The sequence below is a fragment of the Ambystoma mexicanum genome, chromosome 13, assembly GCF_040938575.1.
Source record: "Ambystoma mexicanum isolate Mex_15411 chromosome 13, UKY_AmexF1_1, whole genome shotgun sequence".
NCBI lineage: Eukaryota > Metazoa > Chordata > Amphibia > Caudata > Ambystomatidae > Ambystoma > Ambystoma mexicanum.
In genome coordinates this window covers 777,461,629-777,481,966 of record NC_090938.1, presented here as the reverse complement: position 1 = coordinate 777,481,966, position 20,338 = coordinate 777,461,629, and the positions used below count along the sequence as shown (strand labels likewise).

At 49.7% G+C, this 20,338-nt stretch overlaps 1 protein-coding gene across 1 annotated transcript in view; it reads right to left on the bottom strand.

Annotated features, from left to right (window-relative positions):
- Positions 1-18,889, bottom strand: part of LOC138521939 (uncharacterized) — a 40,244-nt gene extending 21,355 nt beyond the window's left edge. Inside the window, exon 1 of the mRNA XM_069635112.1 lies at positions 18,818-18,889. The gene's annotated coding sequence lies outside the window, so the exon portion shown is untranslated. The remainder of the gene's footprint in view (positions 1-18,817) is intronic.
- Positions 18,890-20,338: the final 1,449 nt, after the last annotated feature.

Below are 20,338 nucleotides of genomic sequence, written 5' to 3'. Positions count from 1 at the left end.
TCAAGGGAATGTTAGGCGCTTTGGAAGAGCCCCTCAGGAAGAAGTGAGATCTTCTCCTGCCATGCCTGCTGTTTGCTTACAGAGAGGTACCTCAAGAGGGTGTTGGTTTCAGCCCCTTTGAGTTACTCTTTGGACATCCCGTGAGGGGGGCCCTTGCCTTGATCCAAGAAGGTTGGGAGGCCACTCCTCCAGGTCCCGCCAAGCAAGAGGGGGACTATGTGTTAGGCCTCAGATGGAGGATGACACAGATGATGGATAAGGCAACAGCGAATCTTAAGGCCAGCCAGGAATTGAATAAATACTGGCATGACCTTAAAGCATCGCAAGTGAATTGAACTCCGGGACAGGAGGTCCTCGTGATGGAGCCTACCAAGCCTCGGGCTTTGGCAGATAAATGGACTGGACCCTTCAGGATCATCTCCAAAATGGGCAAAGTCAATTATCTGGTTGACATAGGAGCCTCGAGGGTCGCCCCTCAGGTATTCCACGTCAACAGACTCAAGCCTTTCCACAGGCGAGCCGAAGTCTCATGTCTCTTGCTAGCTTCAGGGCAAGAAGAGGATGAGAGTGAGCCCATTCCTGATTTGCTACATAGCAACCCTCAGGGTGGCTCCGTGGAGGGAGTACATCTCTCTCCCGATCTGACAGCAGAGCAGCAGAGGGCCTGCAGGGCTTTGCTCAGGCAGTACGCCTCTCTGTTTTCACTGACACCAGGCCTTGCACCGTGGTGTAGGCATGAGATTGACACTGGTGACAGTGTGCCTGTCAAAAGCAGGTGCTACCGTATTTTGGATACCGTCAAGAACCACATCCATGTTGAGGTAGCCAAGATATTGGATCTGGGTGTTATTGAACCCTCAACCAGTCCCTGGTCCAGTCCTGTGGTCCTTGTCCCCAAGGCAAGTTCCCAGGCAGGTACCAAGGATTGGAGGTTCTGTGTGGACTACCGAGGAGTCAATGCCGTCACCAAAACTGACGCGTACCCATTGCCCCAGGCTGATGAGCTCGTGGACACGATAGGTGCTGCCAAATTTGTGAGCACCTTCGACCTTACCTCAGGCTATTGGCAAATAGCTCTGACGGACCATGCCAAGGAAAAGATGGTGTTCTCAAAAACAGAGGGACTCTACCAGTTTAGAGTCATGCGTTTCGGGTTGAAGAACGCCCTTGCCACTTTCCTGAGATTAGTCAACCATGCGCTTAGTGGGCTGGAAGCCTTTTGTGTGGCTTACTTAGATGACATTGCGGTCTACAGTTCCACTTGGGAAGAGCATTTGACACATCTGGATAAAGTGTTGCAGGCGTTAAAAAGGGCTAACCTCACTATCAAGGCCACCAAGTGCCAGATAGCTCAGGGGAAAGTCACGTATCTTGGTCATGTGGTAGGAGGGGGTCAAATCCAACCTCTCCCCAGTAAAATACAGGACGTACATGACTGGGAGACTCCCACTACTCAAACCCAGGTGAGAGCCTTTTTGGGCCTCACTGGGTATTATCGCAATTTCATGGCAGACTATGGAACCATAGCTGCACCCCTGACAGCTCTGACTTTGCCCAAACAACCGAGGAAGGTTAATTGGACCGAAGACTGTCAGACGGCCTTTGATGGCTTGAAAGAAAGTCTGTGTAGGGCACCCGTGTTGTGTGCGCCTGATTACAGCAAGCCCTTTATGGTTCAAACTGACGCCTGCGACACCGGAATTGGAGCTGTCTTGTCCCGGTTGGATGACAAAGGAAGAGAACATCCGATCATATTCATCAGTAGACAACTTAAGCATAGGGAACTTGGGTGGGCTACTGTTGAAAAGGAATGTTTTAGTATAGTTTGGAGCCTTAGGCGCTTTAGACCCTACCTTGCCGGGTCTACCTTCAAGGTCCAAACCGATCATAAGCCCCTTAAGTGGCTTATGCAGATGAAGGGTGAGAACCCGAAACTGCTCAGGTGGTCCATTAGCCTGCAAGGGCTAGACTTCACCATAGAGCACAGACCAGGGAAGAGTCACGATAATGCAGATGGCCTTTCCAGAAGGTATGTTGACCGTCTGGATGAGGGTGCCTATCCCGTGGGAGATTAGGCACCCTAACCTCAGTCTGGGGCGGCGACTGTGATGCTGGAATTGCATCGGAGGGACAGGGCCTCCGTATCCTTGTCCTTTACTGCTTTTTATCGTGTGTTCTGTTGTGTTTTCCGCGCAGGAGTTCATGTGGGACTCCTGGCGGTGCAGCTCTCTCTCTTTTGGTTTGGTGAACAGACCCATGGGATACCCTTACTCACCCATAGGTAGGGGTGCAACCCTGTGCCCCTAGTGTATGTTTTTGGGCACCTGTGTGTGACCCACAGAGCAGGGTACGGGCTGGTAGCAGCTCCGTGCTGAAATGACTGGTGCCCTGAGCGTCCTCCATTTTGGGATGCCCAGGCCCTGTCATTGGAATCGGTAGATTCCTGATGGAGACAAAATGGCCCCCATGGCCTCTTGCCTTCCATCGCCTGTTACCTTGATCTTCCCGAAGTCCCGGGAAGCCCTGCCTCTGTCCCTTCCCCCTGACTGGCAGTGGGTTGGAAGTTCCATATATGGTAGTGTGGGGAAGTGCCGACCAGACTGGCTGGAGCCTTCTCAACGACCGTATGTTGTGGGTACACCTGTGGGTGGGACCTGGGTGAATGGAGTGTGTGACGAATATGCATTCTATGTTGTGGCTGTCTGGTATCTGGTGTTTGACACAATGGTTGAGACAGCCCTGCCCAAAACCGGTATGAATGCAGCTTGGAGTGTTGAATGGCTCAGTACTTGTCCCAATACGCATAACTTGTTGTGAGTGTCTGGAGAGAAGTGAATGGCCTGAATGTGTTACGCTCACCTGGTATCCACGGTGACGCCACCCAGCCAGTTGGTCGTTGGTGCCCTTCTCAATGATTCCCTGCTGTGGTTCTCGGTGTCGATGGGACTCCGCCTGGAAATGAAGACTAGATTAGGACTGGACGACCAAGGTAAGTTTTCCCCCACCTCCCTTGTGATTTCAGCCCCTCCGGGTTCTCTTCTCACCTGGTTGTCGGAATTGGTGGGCTCTCCGTCCTGCTCTCTGGGCAGGGGCGCGTTGTCTTTTGTGGGCGCGTGCGGTCCAGTTACTTCACTGACTGCGGTCCTAGTAATGTCTTTCAGGTAGGTCTTATTGCGATTGATGGCATTGTTATTCTTGCATGCCTTTTCTCTGTTCTAAAATGTCTCTTTTTATCTCCCTTAGGTGCGCAGAGTGAACTGGGTAGGCTGGTTCTCGCCGGTAAACGATGGTGCACAATAGCGCTATGATGCGGTAAGGATGTCGCTTTGCGCAGCACAGCGATGTCTTGTCCTCACTGACCTGTGCTTTTCTCTTTTTCGTAGGTCACGGTGTGTTCCCAGCGCAGATGGAGTTCCGGAGCTATGCCGGTCGAAAAGCAACCAGCCAGGTAAGTCTCTAAGTGCTTCGTGGTTGTAATGTCTCTACTACCTCCTTTAATGATGTCTTTCTCCCTTTCTCAGGTCCTTCGATCCGGGCGGCAAACTCTTCCAACGGAGCTGCCCAGGAGCTGCGAGCAGTGAAGGATGGAGATTGCAGGTAAGATTCTGCTGCTAACGATGTTCTTTGTTTTTTTCTGCAGGTCCGGAATTCGTCAGGCTCGTGAGAAAGCTGGACACGTTGAGCGTCACGTTGCTAGTCGCAAAGTAACACAAAGCGTGTTGTCATAAACCAAAAGGCATGACTTGATATTCAAACAAGCCATATTTGGTACGGAAAGCGGTTTTCCACTCATCTCCGCTTCTGACCCAGACCAGATGGTATGCTCCCCGAAGGTCTAATTTGGTATAGATCTGGGCATCTTTGACTTGGTCCAGCATTTCCGGGATAAGAGGCAACGGGTAGCGGTTCTTCACGGTGATCTGGTTTATTGCGCGGTAATCAATACAGGTCCTCAAGTCCCCTTCCTTTTTCAGTACGAAGAACAAAGGACTGGCTGCTGGGGACTTAGATGGGCGGATAAATCTGTTTGCAAGGTACTGGTCCAAATAGGATTTCAGGTGAAGGTTTTCTGGTTCGGAGATAGCGTAGATCCTGCCGTAAGGGATTTGTGCCCCAGGAATAAAGTCAATGTGACAATCATAAGGCCTATGCAGCGGCAATGTGTTAGCCTGGTCTTTTTGGAATACGTCCTGAAAGTCACGATATTCATCTGGCAAAGAATTAGTTACTCCTAGGGTAGAAGCTACAGTATTGGAAGTCTTGGAGATACAGGAGTCGGGTTCCGGTTCAGGAGAGTAGCAGGCCAGGGAGCAGTTGCCAGAGAAGGTTAATTTCCGTGCCCGCCAGTCTATCAAAGGGTTGTGAGCAACCAACCATGGCATCCCTAGTATCAACCGGAACTGAGGTGCCTTAATAAGATCGAACAAAATACACTTCCGATGTCCATCCTGGCACAGCAAGGTTACTGCAGCTGTGCACTGGGTTACTGGTCCGGAGGCGATTTCTGTCCCATCCACGGTAGTCACCTTGTCCCTGGTAGACTTGGAACACAACGGGAGCCCCATCTCTGCTACCAACTCTTGATCTATATAGTTTCCAACTGCTCCGCTGTCGTTGTACGCTTCTACGGCATGCATCTTTGACGATTGTTGGTGGTTTATTAAGATCACGGGTATCGCAAAGTATGAGGTCAGTGGCTCTTTCTCATCACTCGACAAACTGACCTCTACGGTTGCCGAGCTTGGTAGTTTTCCGATTCCTTAACTTCATCCTTTTCTGTGGCCCCGACTGTCCTCCTTGGGGGTTTTACCGGGCAGTCTTTCAGGAAATGTCCTGGTTTTCCAAAATACAAACAAAGTTGCTGTTGTCATCTTTTATACCGCTCTTGTTTTGTTAATGGAGGTCGTATCCCTCCGATCTGCATGGGTTCTACAGCGTTGTCTGGCACCCGTGGTGCGTTGTCTCTAGGCTGAACATAAACTACTCGAGAGTCTGCTTTGGACCGGTCTGCTTTTCGGTCCTGCAACCGATGGTCTAGCGGCACGACCAGATTTATGAATTCGGTACAGCCTCTGGGGGGATCAACTACCTGGGCCAAGACCTCCTTTAATTCGCCTCGTAAGCCTCGATGGAATAACGTGGTTCTTTTGTTTTCTGGCCACCTGGCTTCAGCAACCAGTCTATTGAAAGTAGCAATGTATGTTAACAAGTCTTGGTTCCCCTGCCGGAGGGATAAGAGTTCGTTATACACTGCTTGTTCCTGGGTATGACGAGCAAACTGTTTTTCCATTTCTCTCTGGAACCCCCCATAGTCCTGTAACAATAGATCATTATAGGTCACCAACTGCACCGACCAATCCGCTGCACTTCCACTCAAGTATGATAGGATGAAAGCTACCCGAGCTTGGTCATTTGGAAATGCCCCAGGGCGACAAAGGAAATGAAGGCGACACTGATTTATGAATGCTGCATACTTCTGTGGGTCGCCCGAAAACCTTTCTGGTGGTGCCAGGGGAACTGTTCCAGGCAGCGTGATCTGTACTGGTGTGGGGGTATAAGATGGTGAGATAGGATTTTGCATCGGTGGATTTCCTCCAGGCAGAGGAGTCTGACCTGCCTGTGATTGCAAGAACTGTCTGCCGATTTCGTCGGTGCGCTCCTTGGTCACTATTAGGTCTCTTCGGAGTGCATTAGTCTCTTGTCGAGCTGAAAGAACCTCAGCACGAAGGTCCCCCAACAATTGGGCTAATTGGTCGATTTCCGATGTTTCCATGGCACCCAGGGGGATTATTTATGTGAGGCTTTGCGTTCTGTTACGCTCACCTGGAATCCACGGGGATGCCACCCAGCCAGTTGGTCGTTGGTGCCCTTCTCAATGATTCCCTGGTGTGGTTCTCAGTGTCGATGGGACTCCGCCTGGAAATGAAGACTATATTAGGACTGGACGACCAAGGTAAGTTTTCCCCCACCTCCCTTGTGATTTCAGCCCCTCCGGGTTCTCTTCTCACCTGGTTGTCGGAATTGGTGGGCTCTCTGTCCTGCTCTCTGGGCAGGGGCGCGTTGTCTTTTGCGGGCGTGTGCGGTCCAGTTACTTCACTGAATGCGGGCCTAGTAATGTCTTTCAGGTAGGTCTTATTGCGATTGATGGCGTTGTTATTCTTGCATGCCTTTTCTCTGTTCTAAAATGTCTCTTTTTATCTCCCTTAGGTGCGCAGAGTGTCTGCTTGGTGAACTGGGTAGGCTGGTTCTCGCCGGTAAACGATGGCGCATAATAGTGCTATGATGCGGTAGGGATGGCGCTTTGCGCAGCACAGCGATGTCTTTTCCTCACTGACCTGTGCTTTTCTCTTTTTCGTAGGTCGCAGTGTGTTCCCAGCGCGGATGGAGTTCCGGAGGTATGCCGGTCGAAAAGCAACCAGCCAGGTAAGTCTCTAAGCGCTTCGTGGTTGTAATGTCTCTACCACCTCCTTTAATGATGTCTTTCTCCCTTTCTCAGGTCCTTCGATCCGGGCGGCGAACTCTTCCAACGGAGCTGCCCAGGAGCTGCGAGCAGTGAAGGATGGAGATTGCAGGTAAGATTCTGCTGCTAACGATGTTCTTTGTTTTTTTCTGCAGGTCCGGAATTCGTCAGGCTCGTGAGAAAGCTGGACACGGTGAGCGTCACGTTGCTAGTTGCAAAGTAATGCGAAGCGTGTTGTCTTGTTCGGGTGTGGTTTAAATAGCCACTGCAAAGTAGTCCAGGTAAAGTAGTCCCTAGGCCACCACACCCAAAACACTATACCGCATAGCTTGGTTCTAGGAATCAAGCTATGTGAATGCCTCCATGTTGGCTGAAAGCCTAAATAAAGTAGTTCCTCAAGCAGATGTCTTTCCTTGTTTATGAGCCTGGCGCCAAAGGCGCCAGGACTGGCCCCAAGAGGGCCTGAGAAGTGGATGCCAGGCCTTATTAGCGATCCGAGTTCTGATCCCACCTGGCCAATGGACTTGCCAGTGGGGATCAGGGCTGAGGGTCATGACAGAATGCACCGTGTGCCTGATTGGCTGCCTGCCTGCCTGAATGCCCGTAGTCATGATTGGATGCTTGAGTGTGACCCAGCGGAATGAATAGGAGATCAACAGTATATCTGGGGACCTCTCACTGCTAGGAATCGTGTTCAGAAGATGAAGTCCACTACGACGAGTAACTGAAGCTTAATCTTGAGCCCTGCTGGACGAGAAGAATTGCTGTTGCTCTCCTTCGCAATCTGAAAGCTGCTGTGCCTCAAGGACTGACCCGGAGAGGACCTGGTAAGGCACCCTCATCCCGAGCTATGAGGGACCATCGTGCACAGCTGATCTTTGCCTAAGCTCCCTGGTAGACATACCTTCGACAGGCTGCCGACCCGATACAGGGATTGCTGCGGAACTCCAAGAAGAAGCACCCGGACTGTTGTCCACCACTGTCGACGACCGCCGTTGCCGACTGGAGCCGCCGTGCTCCTGTTGCCCAAGAACTTCATTGATCCAAGGACGCTCTCGTCCGCATCGTCAAGGCTGTATCCTGCCAGAGAAGGCCTGACTGTCGACGCGCTGAGGAGCATCCACCGGTGTGTTTCCCGCCACCCAAAGACCACAGACACGCCGGCGACTCAACGTCCTTGCTGGGCCACAGTTCTTCAACTCTTTGCGGTCCAGAACCATCGACCTCAAGGTGCCCCGCACGCCTCTTCCTTGCAGGACGTTTACGCTTCCCCATCAACGAGCACCGCTAGGAACGACACGGCCACTTCACTGTCGTAGCTCGACCTGTTCTCCGTCGGACATTCGACGACCCATGACTCCTGCCTGAAAGGGAGGACACTCAAGAAGGGCCGTCAATTCCCTGACGCGGAACGCTACAACGCAAGGTACTTTGGGGTTGCAGAACTATTGGAAAGTCTAGTGTGAACAATATATGGACTGGGCTTGTCTCTTTCTTCTACAGGTTGCCCAGGTAGGGGGGATCTCCACACAGAACTGTGTTTAACGGTAGTTACCAGTATTCTGCCTATTGCTCAACCAGCTTGCTTTCCTTCCTCTCTCTACTGCTGGTTTCCTCTTTATCTTGATCTGTGTGTCATTCTGACCGTATGCACTTTAATGAGATCTAATAACGTTAGTGGTACCACTTTAGAATTGTACATATTTACCAGTGCTGATTTTCGGAATACAAAGTGAGTTATAGTGATCGTGTATATGACCTGGAATATTAATTATATAAAGACTGTGTTTTTACTGATACAGTGTGCCTGATCACGACCTCGGCGGTAACGCTAACGCTATTAGCGCGGGGGCTATTAGCGCGACCGCGATAGCCCCCGGCGCTAATAGCGCGGGATCACGAGTTGGGCGGACTTGGAAGTCCCCATTCCCCATTGAGCCCATTCGGGAATGTCCCATTCCCCATTGGGCTCAATGGGGAATCTTCGTGCTAATACCGCCGGCGGATTTCCCGCCGGCGGTAATAGTGCAAATTTTCGGCGGATTTCCACCCAGCTCAGAGCTGGGGCGAAATCCGCCAAAGCCCTGATTCGGTGGACCCTTAAATCCGGCGGTAATAGCGCTACCGCCGGATTTAAGAGTTACCGCCGAGGTCGTGATCAGGCCCAGTGTGTGGACATTCCTTTGTGGGTGCTTGGTGACTACACTGTACTTAAGAACCAGCTCGCATCACCTCCTGAGAAGCTAGGCCTTGATTGATCAACTACGTCTACCAATACTAGAGAATCTTGGCAGGGGTCTCTGTGTCTCTCCTCTACCAAATAGAGAGCGGAAGTACAGACCCCCCCTCCGGTCTTTACACTGTCCACCAACGATCCTCGGGTAAAAGGGAGAAATTCCTGAGCCATGGCTCCTGAGCCATGGCAGGAGGGCGACAACATTGGCTGCCTCTCAAGTTCCATATATTGGGGGGGAGGAGGGATGGCACCCATTACTGCTGCTATGAATGCAGAAAAAAAACTCACGGTCTGGGAGAGACCTGTTGTGAATCCTGACAAACCCAAAGACTGGGAGGGACGTACTGTAAATACTGAGTAATGCAAGGGCTGGGAGAAGTCTACAATAGGCTTTTGCAAGGCAGAGGAACAGCCTGAAGGAGAGAGAACCACGAAGCTTGAAACCTGGAAGAGTTATTGAGACAAAAGGTGAAAACAGAGAGACCGAAAGGATTGACCAGAGTGATTAACTACTACAAGAACATTCTCAGAGGAGAACTTCTAGATAATAGAGTTGGACTTTGAAGGCCAGGTTTGTGAAGCCTTTACATTGGGCCAAAACCTTGGAACATTTGTGCTGCTAGTTTATGGGAATCAGGGGGTTAAAAGGCTTTTGAAGATTAGGTGCTGGAACATTTTGTTTGCCAACTATTTTGAGACTTTACATAGGAGGTTAGAGCGTCTCAAGTAGAGACAAGAACATGTAAGAATAAGTTAAGAACTGTATGATTTGAACCAGAATCAACTAAATAGTTGAACACCTGGACGAAAACCCCCACTTGTGTAGGTACACCCTGTGTGCCGTTTGCTTTTGGACAATCCCCATTTGTAGTTCATCCCCTATACCTATAGGTGTTTAAATACAAAAACGAACCATCAAATGTCCACTAATAACCAGCAAGTGGCGTGTGTCCTTGCTCGGCCTTACCACACAAAACACACTGCACGCTGGACTCCACTGTTGTCCAGATATAGCTCCCCCTGATTTAAAGGCTTGGGGGAGTTCAGAGGAGCTTAGCACAATGTCTAGAGCTGGTTCTTTCTGGCTAAACCCCGCTGCGAGTAGCTCCGCTCTAATAGGGCCATTTCTCTTGCTTGATGGGGTTCAATCACTGGCTCCTGGGGTCTTGCCTGTGGTGTTGGAGGGCAATAATTGGGTAAAGCTGTCTAGGCTATGTCTGCATTGGCTCAGGTGCATGTTCTTAGCGTTGCAATGAAGCCAGTTCAACGTATGGGGCACAATAGATTAACCTTGCACCATAACATGATCACAGAGACGGAATGAGATCACGCAGACTGAATGATGCTGGACCTTGCACCATAAAATGATCACAGAGACTGTATGATGCTGAACCTTGTACCATAACATGAACATGATCACAGAGACTGTATGATGCTGGACCTTGCACCATAACATGATCACAGAGACTGTATGATGCTGGACCTTGCACCATAACATGATCACGGAGACTGTATGATGCTGGACCTTACTCCATAACATAATCACAGAGACTGTATGATGCTGGACCTTGCACCATAACATGATCACAGAGACTGTATGATGTTAGACCTTGCACCATGACATGATCACGGAAACAGTATGATGCTGGACCTTGCACCATAACATGATCACGGAGACTGTATGATGCTGGACCTTGCACCATAACATGATCACAGAGACTGTATGATGTTAGACCTTGCGCCATGACATGATCACGGAAACAGTATGATGCTGGACCTTGCACCATAACATGATCACGGAGACTGTATGATGCTGTCTCTTGCACCATAACATGATCATGGAGACTGTATGATGCTGGACCTTGCACCATAACATGAACATGATCACGGAGAATGTATGATGCTGGACAGAACTACTCATTTTAAAAAGACTCAACTTTAATCCTAGGGGTCTCAATAATGCTGTAGAAGCTAGTTGGGGTTCCCAGAATATCGTGAAGGTTTGGGAGCGAAATCCTACGCTACAGGTGTTTGGTGGAGGATGAACTCGGTCTGGAGATGGGGTATTGTCAAGCATCACATAGGTTATGCCATGGACCCCATACAGTAATGAAGATGACAAGGAGGGTGAGGAAGGGATTGGAATAAAGATGTGAAGAGCAAGAGCAGACAAGCGTCAGACAGTGAAAAGGAGCTGCCTCTGGGAACTAGGAGCTATTACACAGCTTCACACTAATCCAACTTCCACGTGAGATACACACTCTCGTCCACTATATATGACCTATTCTGCTTAAAGTAACTTCTAGCTGTTTATTAATACACCTCTACCCAAATTTCCCAACACACACAGTAAATGTCATTGAGGTAGGGTTGTGTGGTACAAGTTCCTTTAACGTTGATTTTCTGAAATTCAAAACGTTTTTTTTGGCGCAATTAAACTATAACGTCCCTTTAATGTTTTCTTCACTGAATAAATCATGCACAGTGTTAATTGATTAATTATATTTGTATAGCGCCTATACACAATGTTTTTCAAAGCGCTTCAAGGAGGGAGGGAACATGGGGGAGTAAAATTACATTCTTACAGGTCCTTGAAACAATTCAGAATGTGAAATAACTTTCATAATCAGCCAGGCGACATTTCAGATAGTGCAAGTGCAAGGAACAATTAAGGAGAAGGGAAAGAATGAGACAAGACAGGCAGTAACATTACTATGCCTGACGACAATGGATGTAGTGCATGAGTATAACGAGAGGAGGGGGAGGGGGGTATGAGACAAGACAAGCAGTAACATTACTATGCCTGACGACAATTGATGTAGTGCATGAGTATAACGAGAGGAGGGGGAGGGGGGTATGAGACAAGACAAGCAGTAACATTGCTATGCCTGACGACAATGGATGTAGTGCATGAATATAACGAGAGGAGGGGGGAGGGTATGAGACAAGACAAGCAGTGACATTACTATGCCTGACGACAATCGATGTAGTGCATGAGTATAACGAGAGGGAGGGAAGGGAAAGAATGAGACAAGACAAGCAGTAACATTACTATGCCTGACGACAATTGATGTAGTGCATGAGTATATCGAGAGGAGGGGGAGGGGGGTATGAGACAAGACAAGCAGTAACATTGCTATGCCTGACGACAATTGATGTAGTGCATGAGTATAACGAGAGGAGGGGGGGGGTATGAGACAAGACAAGAGGTAACATTACTATGCCTGATGTGAATTGATGTAGTGCATGAGTATAACGAGAGGAGGGGGAGGGGGGTATGAGACAAGACAAGCAGTAACATTGCTATGCCTGACGACAATTGATGTAGTGCATGAGTATAACGAGAGGAGGGGGGAGGGTATGAGACAAGACAGGCAGTAACACTACTATGCCTGACGACAATGGATGTAGTGCATGAGTATAACGAGAGGAGGGGGAGGGGGGTATGAGACAAGACAAGCAGTAACATTACTATGCCTGACGTCAATTGATGTAGTGCATGAGTATAACGAGAGGGGGGGGAAGGGAAAGAATGAGAAAAGACAAGCAGTAACATTACTATGCCTGATGACAATGGATGTAGTGCATGAGTATAATGAGAGGAGGGGGACAGGGGGATATGAGACAAGACAGGCAGTAACATTGCTATGCCTGATGACAATGGATGTAGTGCATGAGTATAACGAGAGGAGGGGGAGGGGGGTATGAGACAAGACAATCAGTAACATTACTATGCCTGACTACAATTGATGTAGTGCATGAGTATAACGAGAGGAGGGGAAGGATAAGAATGAGACAAGACAAGCAGTAACATTGCTATGCCTGACGACAATTGATGTAGTGCACGAGTATAACGAGAGGAGGGGGGTATGAGACAAGACAAGCAGTAACATTACTATGCCTGACGACAAATGATGTAGTGCATGAGCATAACGAGAGGAGGGGGAGGGGGTATGAGACAAGACAGGCAGTAACATTGCTATGCCTGATGACAATTGATGTAGTGCATGAGTATAACGAGAGGAGGGGGAGGGGGGTATGAGACAAGACAAGCAGTAACATTACTATGCCTGATGACAATTGATGTAGTGCATGAGTATAACGAGAGGAGGGGGAGGGGGGTATGAGACAAGACAGGCAGTAACATTACTATGCCTGGCGACAATTGATGTAGTGCATCAGTATAACGAGAGGAGGGGGAGGGGGGTATGAGACAAGACAAGCAGTAACATTACTATGCCTGATGACAATTGATGTAGTGCATGAGTATAACGAGAGGAGGGGGAGGAGGGTATGAGACAAGACAAGCAGTAACATTACTATGCCTGATGACAATTGATGTAGTGCATGAGTATAACGAGAGGAGGGGGAGGGGGGTATGAGAGAAGACAGGCAGTAACATTACTATGCCTGACGACAATGGATGTAGTGTGCATGAGTATAACGAGAGGAGGGGGAGGGGGGATTGAGACAAGACAAGCAGTAACATTACTATGCCTGACGACAATTGATGTAGTGCATGAGTATAACGAGAGGCGGCGGAGGGGAGTATGAGACAAGACAGGCAGTAACATTACTATGCCTGGCGACAATTGATGTAGTGCATCAGTATAACGAGAGGAGGGGGAGGGGGGTATGAGACAAGACAAGCAGTAACATTACTATGCCTGACGACAATTGATGTAGTGCAAGAGCATAATGAGAGGAGGGGGGGTATGAGACAAGACAGGCAGTAACATTACTATGCCTGGCGACAATTGATGTAGTGCATCAGTATAACGAGAGGAGGGGGAGGGGGTATGAGACAAGACAAGCAGTAACATTGCTATGCCTGGCGCCAATTGATGTAGTGCATGAGTGTAACGAGAGGAGGTGGAGGGGGTATGAGACAAGACAAGCAGTAACATTACTATGCCTGACGACAATTGATGTAGTGCACGAGTATAACGATAGGAGGGGGGTATGAGACAAGACAAGCAGTAACATTACTATGCCTGACGACAATTGATGTAGTGCATGAGCATAACGAGAGGAGGGGGGGTATGAGACAAGACAAGCAGTAACATTACTATGCCTGACGACAAATGATGTAGTGCATGAGCATAACGAGAGGAGGGGGAGGGGGTATGAGACAAGACAGGCAGTAACATTACTATGCCTGATGACAATTGATGTAGTGCATGAGTATAACGAGAGGAGGGGGAGGGGGGTATGAGACAAGACAAGCAGTAACATTACTATGCCTGATGACAATTGATGTAGTGCATGAGTATAACGAGAGGAGGGGGAGGGGGGTATGAGACAAGACAGGCAGTAACATTACTATGCCTGGCGACAATTGATGTAGTGCATCAGTATAACGAGAGGAGGGGGAGGGGGGTATGAGACAAGACAAGCAGTAACATTACTATGCCTGACGACAATTGATGTAGTGCATGAGTATAACGAGAGGAGGGGGAGGGGGGTATGAGAGAAGACAGGCAGTAACATTACTATGCCTGACGACAATGGATATAGTGTGCATGAGTATAACGAGAGGAGGGGGAGGGGGGTATGAGACAAGACAAGCAGTAACATTACTATGCCTGACGACAATTGATGTAGTGCATGAGTATAACGAGAGGAGGGGGAGGGGGTATGAGACAAGACAAGCAGTAACATTACTATGCCTGACGACAATTGATGTAGTGCATGAGTATAATGAGAGGAGGGGGAGGAGGGTTTGAGACAAGACAAGCAGTAACATTGCTATGCCTGGCACCAATTGATGTAGTACATGAGTATAACGAGAGGAGGGGAGGGAGGTATGAGACAAGACAAGCAGTAACATTACTATGCCTGACAACAATCGATGTAGTGCATGAGTATGACGAGAGGAGGGGGAGGGGGCATGAGACAAGACAAGCAGTAACATTACTATGCCTGACGACAATCGATGTAGTGCATGAGTATAACGAGAGGAGGGGCAGGGGGTATGAGACAAGACAAGCAGTAACATTACCATGCCTGACGACAATTGATGTAGTGCATGAGTATAACGAGAGGAGGGGGAGGGGGTATGAGACAAGACAAGCAGTAACATTACCATGCCTGACGACAATTGATGTAGTGCATGAGTATAACGAGAGGAGGGGGAGGGAGCTATGAGACAAGACAAGCAGTAACATTGCTATGCCTGACACCAATTGATGTAGTGCATGAGTATAACGAGAGGAGGTGGAGGGGGTATGAGACGAGACAAGCAGTAACATTACTATGCCTGACGACAATTGATGTAGTGCATGAGTATAACGAGAGGAGGGGGAGGGGGTATGAGACAAGACAAGCAGTAACATTACTATGCCTGACTACAATTGATGTAGTGCATGAGTATAACGAGAGGAGGGGAAGGATAAGAATGAGACAAGGCAGGCAGTAAAATTGCTATGCCTGACGACAATTGATGTAGTGCACGAGTATAACGAGAGGAGGGGGTGGGGGGAATGAGACAAGACAATCAGTAACATTACTATGCCTGACTACAATTGATGTAGTGCATGAGTATAACGAGAGGAGGGGAAGGATAAGAATGAGACAAGACAAGCAGTAACATTACCATGCCTGACGACAATTGATGTAGTGCACGAGTATAACGAGAGGAGGGGGAGGGGGGTATGAGAGAAGACAGGCAGTAACATTACTATGCCTGACTACAATTGATGTAGTGCATGAGTATAACGAGAGGAGGGGAAGGATAAGAATGAGACAAGGCAGGCAGTAACATTGCTATGCCTGACTACAATTGATGTAGTGCATGAGTATAACGAGAGGAGGGGAAGGATAAGAATGAGACAAGGCAGGCAGTAACATTGCTATGCCCGACGACAATTGATGTAGTACATGAGTATAACGAGAGGAGGGGGGAGGGTATGAGACAAGACAAGCAGTAACATTACCATGCCTGACGACAATTGATGTAGTGCATGAGTATAACGAGAGGAGGGGGAGGGGGGTATGAGAGAAGACAGGCAGTAACATTACTATGCCTGACGACAATGGATGTAGTGTGCATGAGTATAACGAGAGGAGGGGGAGGGGGGTATGAGACAAGACAAGCAGTAACATTACTATGCCTGACGACAATTGATGTAGTGCATGAGTATAACGAGAGGAGGGGGAGGGGGTATGAGACAAGACAAGCAGTAACATTACTATGCCTGACGACAATTGATGTAGTGCATGAGTATAACGAGAGGAGGGGGAGGAGGGTTTGAGACAAGACAAGCAGTAACATTGCTATGCCTGGCACCAATTGATGTAGTACATGAGTATAACGAGAGGAGGGGAGGGAGGTATGAGACAAGACAAGCAGTAACATTACTATGCCTGACGACAATCGATGTAGTGCATGAGTATGACGAGAGGAGGGGGAGGGGGCATGAGACAAGACAAGCAGTAACATTACTATGCCTGACGACAATCGATGTAGTGCATGAGTATAACGAGAGGAGGGGCAGGGGGTATGAGACAAGACAAGCAGTAACATTACCATGCCTGACGACAATTGATGTAGTGCATGAGTATAACGAGAGGAGGGGGAGGGGGTATGAGACAAGACAAGCAGTAACATTACCATGCCTGACGACAATTGATGTAGTGCATGAGTATAACGAGAGGAGGGGGAGGGAGCTATGAGACAAGACAAGCAGTAACATTGCTATGCCTGACACCAATTGATGTAGTGCATGAGTATAACGAGAGGAGGTGGAGGGGGTATGAGACGAGACAAGCAGTAACATTACTATGCCTGACGACAATTGATGTAGTGCATGAGTATAACGAGAGGAGGGGGAGGGGGTATGAGACAAGACAAGCAGTAACATTACTATGCCTGACTACAATTGATGTAGTGCATGAGTATAACGAGAGGAGGGGAAGGATAAGAATGAGACAAGGCAGGCAGTAAAATTGCTATGCCTGACGACAATTGATGTAGTGCACGAGTATAACGAGAGGAGGGGGAGGGGGGTATGAGACAAGACAAGCAGTAACATTGCTATGCCTGGCACCAATTGATGTAGTGCATGAGTATAACGAGAGGAGGGAGAGGGGGGTATGAGACAAGACAAGCAGTAACATTGCTATGCCTGGCGACAATCGATGTAGTGCATGTGTATAACGAGAGGAGGGGGAGGGGGGTATGAGACAAGACAAGCAGTAACATTACTATGCCTGATGACAACCAATGTAATGCATGAGTATAATGAGAGGAGGGGGGGTGAGGGGGGTATGAAGCGAGGAGAAATATAGAGGAACAAAACAAGCAACTATCATAGTAGGTCAAAGGGCGATTCAGAATAGTGCTGGGTGGGTGGGAGGAGAAGACAAGCTGGGAAGGGGGGAGGCAGACAAGCTGATATCAAAGGTCACAGGACAGATGATAAGAGTAAGTGCTAATGGACATAAAAGGGGGGGCAAGGTGGATGTGAAAGACAGGCGGCTACGACTACTATACACATTTATTAATGTGACAAACTGGAGAAGATATAAGAAGTAAGTGAAGCAAGTAAGATAAGGCAGTAAAAGGAGCAGAGAAAAATTATCCAAGTTTTGTGCCAATGTTTAGAGAAGGGGAGATGGTCGGGGGTAAGTGCAAGTAGTTAGTAAAACTCTCTCAGAAAATATAATAATGATTTGTTGCCAGGAGTCAAAAGTGAGACATAATTACAATGCAAGCATAGAAAGGAACATATCAGTGCACACATGCATGTGTATGTAGTTAGTGCAGCTGTCTAACGGGATAAAATAAAACTAATATAGAGCTGGAGACCATGTGGTTTGAAAAGAAGTCGCCAAGAGAGAGAACAGCAAAAAGAAAACCATAAAACAGTTTTTAATAAATACCAACATTACTTAAGACCTACCAATGGTTGTAAATAAACCCTTCCTAAATGTGCCACTAGGGGCCAGTATTGGCCAGGGAATGGGAGACTTGCAGTTACCGAGAAAGCAATAGTAGCGAGAAAGAGACCTACCAATGGATGTAAATAACCCCCTTCCTAAATGTGCCACTAGGGGCCAGTGTTGGCTCGGGAATGGGAGACTAGCAGTTACCGAGAAAGATAGTGATTCATAACCAAGTAAAGTGGCTTTCCTGCCATAGAGATTAATAAGTGAAACTCCAAAGGACAGGAAATATCACTGAAGAAATGACTCCACACCAAGCGCCTATAGCAGGACAGTATATAATAAATATTGCACATAAAACTGATATTGAAAAGCCCTTCTTGTGCGGAAGCGGGTGACGTGTGAGCAAAGTTGCTACAGTTTTGCAATATAAATGTGAGAGCCGCATATATGGGGGTGTAGATAGGCTGGCGGGGGGGGGGAGTAGTGGGGGGTGGTCTAAATCAATTAATTAACAGGAGACCCCACTGTACCTCCCAGCTCCCTCTACTCCAGTGTAGACGCCAAATTACATCAGCAAAACCCCAGACACCGCTCAAACGAGGCTCCCGCCGAAACCCTTAACCCCCCCACGCCCCCCCCACCCACAACAAATATATATAACCTGGATCAAGATAACAGTGCCACTCCTCCCTTTCAGATACAGGACAGTAACCCCAGCCTCCAAAACAGAGAACAATGTCCGCCCCCCTCCCTCATTTCTCTCCCCCACTTCTTAAACATCCCAGGACAGCGCCCGAAAGAAGTAATTGCCCCCCCCCCCCCCTTTGCAAGAACTTCAGTCCTGTCTACGCCCCCCTGCAGAAGTAAACTGACAGCTGAGCCCCCCTACAACGGACACTGCAAGAACGAGCAGTGCCCCCCCCCCCAATAAGGACGAACCACTGCCCCCACAGCTCCCCCTTACCTTTATATACCGCTGGCCAGGGCTCCCAATCCCCCCCACAGACACAGCCCCCCAGTGCCGCACCCTCACAGACACATGGGCCCCTTATCTGCAGCCTCCCAAGTGCCCCCCTCCACAGACACAGCGCCCCCTTTAGCTGCACCCCCCCAGACACAACGCACCCTTTGACCTGCAGCCCCCCCTTCGCTGACCTCTCAGACACAGCCCCCCCTTACCTGCAGCCCCCCTTACCTGCAGCCCCCCTCACAGACACAGCCCCCCCTCTTACCTGCTGCCGGGCTCCGCTGCTCTCAGTCCCCTCCGGCCCCCGGGAGAATCCGCAGCCCCCCCTCGGGTCTCCATGTCTCGAAGTAGGGCCGCAGGGTGCGGGGGAAGGGGGCCCCGGGGAAGGTGAAGAGCAGAGCCCGGTCCTGAGCATCGTAGACCGAGAGCCTGCCCGCCTCATAGTCCAGGAAGAGGCCCAGGACCCCGGGGGGAGCGCGGGGAGCCAGGGGGGTAGGAGGGGAGGTGAGAGCCTCGTATTCACCATCCTGGAGCCCCACTGTCCAGAGTCCATCCTCAGGTGATGCTCTGATGTCCTCCTTCCTGGGCACAGACTCATCACACACCCCCAGGGTCCAGCCCGTGCTGCCCCCCACCTCCACCTCCCAATAATGCCTCCCGGAGCTCAGCACCTCCCTCCCCAGGACACAGGGGTATATAGTGAATCTCTGGGGGGTGTCGGGCATGTCCTGGGCTCGGGGTCCCCATCTCACGCTTCTCCGGTCCGCGGACACGATGAGCCGGGGATGAGCGGTGCCAGGATCCAGAGTCACCTCACCTGCAAGAGAGAAGCCCGGCTCAGAAACCAGCCAATCACAGCGCGCCAACAGCCTGTCAATCACACCCACAGCGAGAGCTCAGCCAATCACAGCCTCCTGTCACCAGACACCTGCAGACCCAGCCCACAGCCCAGGGGGAATGCGGCTGTTCCTCCACTCTTCAATGAAACCCCAAGTGACCCCCAAATTCCAGAGAGACCCGGGAGAGCCCCCCCTCCCCTGCCCACAATTCCCCATTCTCCACCTCCATCCCAGGTCCCAGGGGGGTCTTCGGGTCTGCAAGGGGGGCGATGAAAAACGAAGAAACGAGAAGAACGCAAGAAGGGAGGGAAGAGCGAGAAAGGCAAAGAGAGAGACAGACAACGCCCAAGAGGAGGGAGAGGGACACAGAAGAGAGACAGGCAGAGAGGAGAGAGGGAGAGATGAGACATCAGAGAAGAGAAGCTGAGAGGAGAGTGGGAGGGAGAGGGACACAGAAGAGAGACGGGCAGAGAGGAGACAGTGAGAAGAGAGGGGGAGATGAGACAGCAGAGAAGAGAAGCTGAGAGGAGAGTGGGAGGGAGAGGGACACAGAAGAGAGACGGGCAGAGAGGAGAGTGAGAAGAGAGGGAGAGATGAGACAGCAGAGAAGAGAAGCTGAGAGGAGAGTGGGAGGGAGAGGGACACAGAAGAGAAGCAGGCAGGGAGGAGACAGTGAGAAGAGAGGGGGAGACGAGACAGCAGAGAAGAGAAGCTGAGAGGAGGGTGGGAGCGAGAGGGACACAGAAGAAAGGCAGGCAGAGAGCAGAGAGTGAGAAGAGAGAGAGAGATGAGACAGCAGAGAAGAGAAGCTGAGAGGAGAGTGGGAGGGAGAGTGACACAGAAGAGAGACAGGCAGAGAGGAGAAAGTGAGAAGAGAGGGGGAGATGAGACAGCAGAGAAGAGAAGCTGAGAGGAGATTGGGAGGGAGAGGGACACAGAAGAGAGGA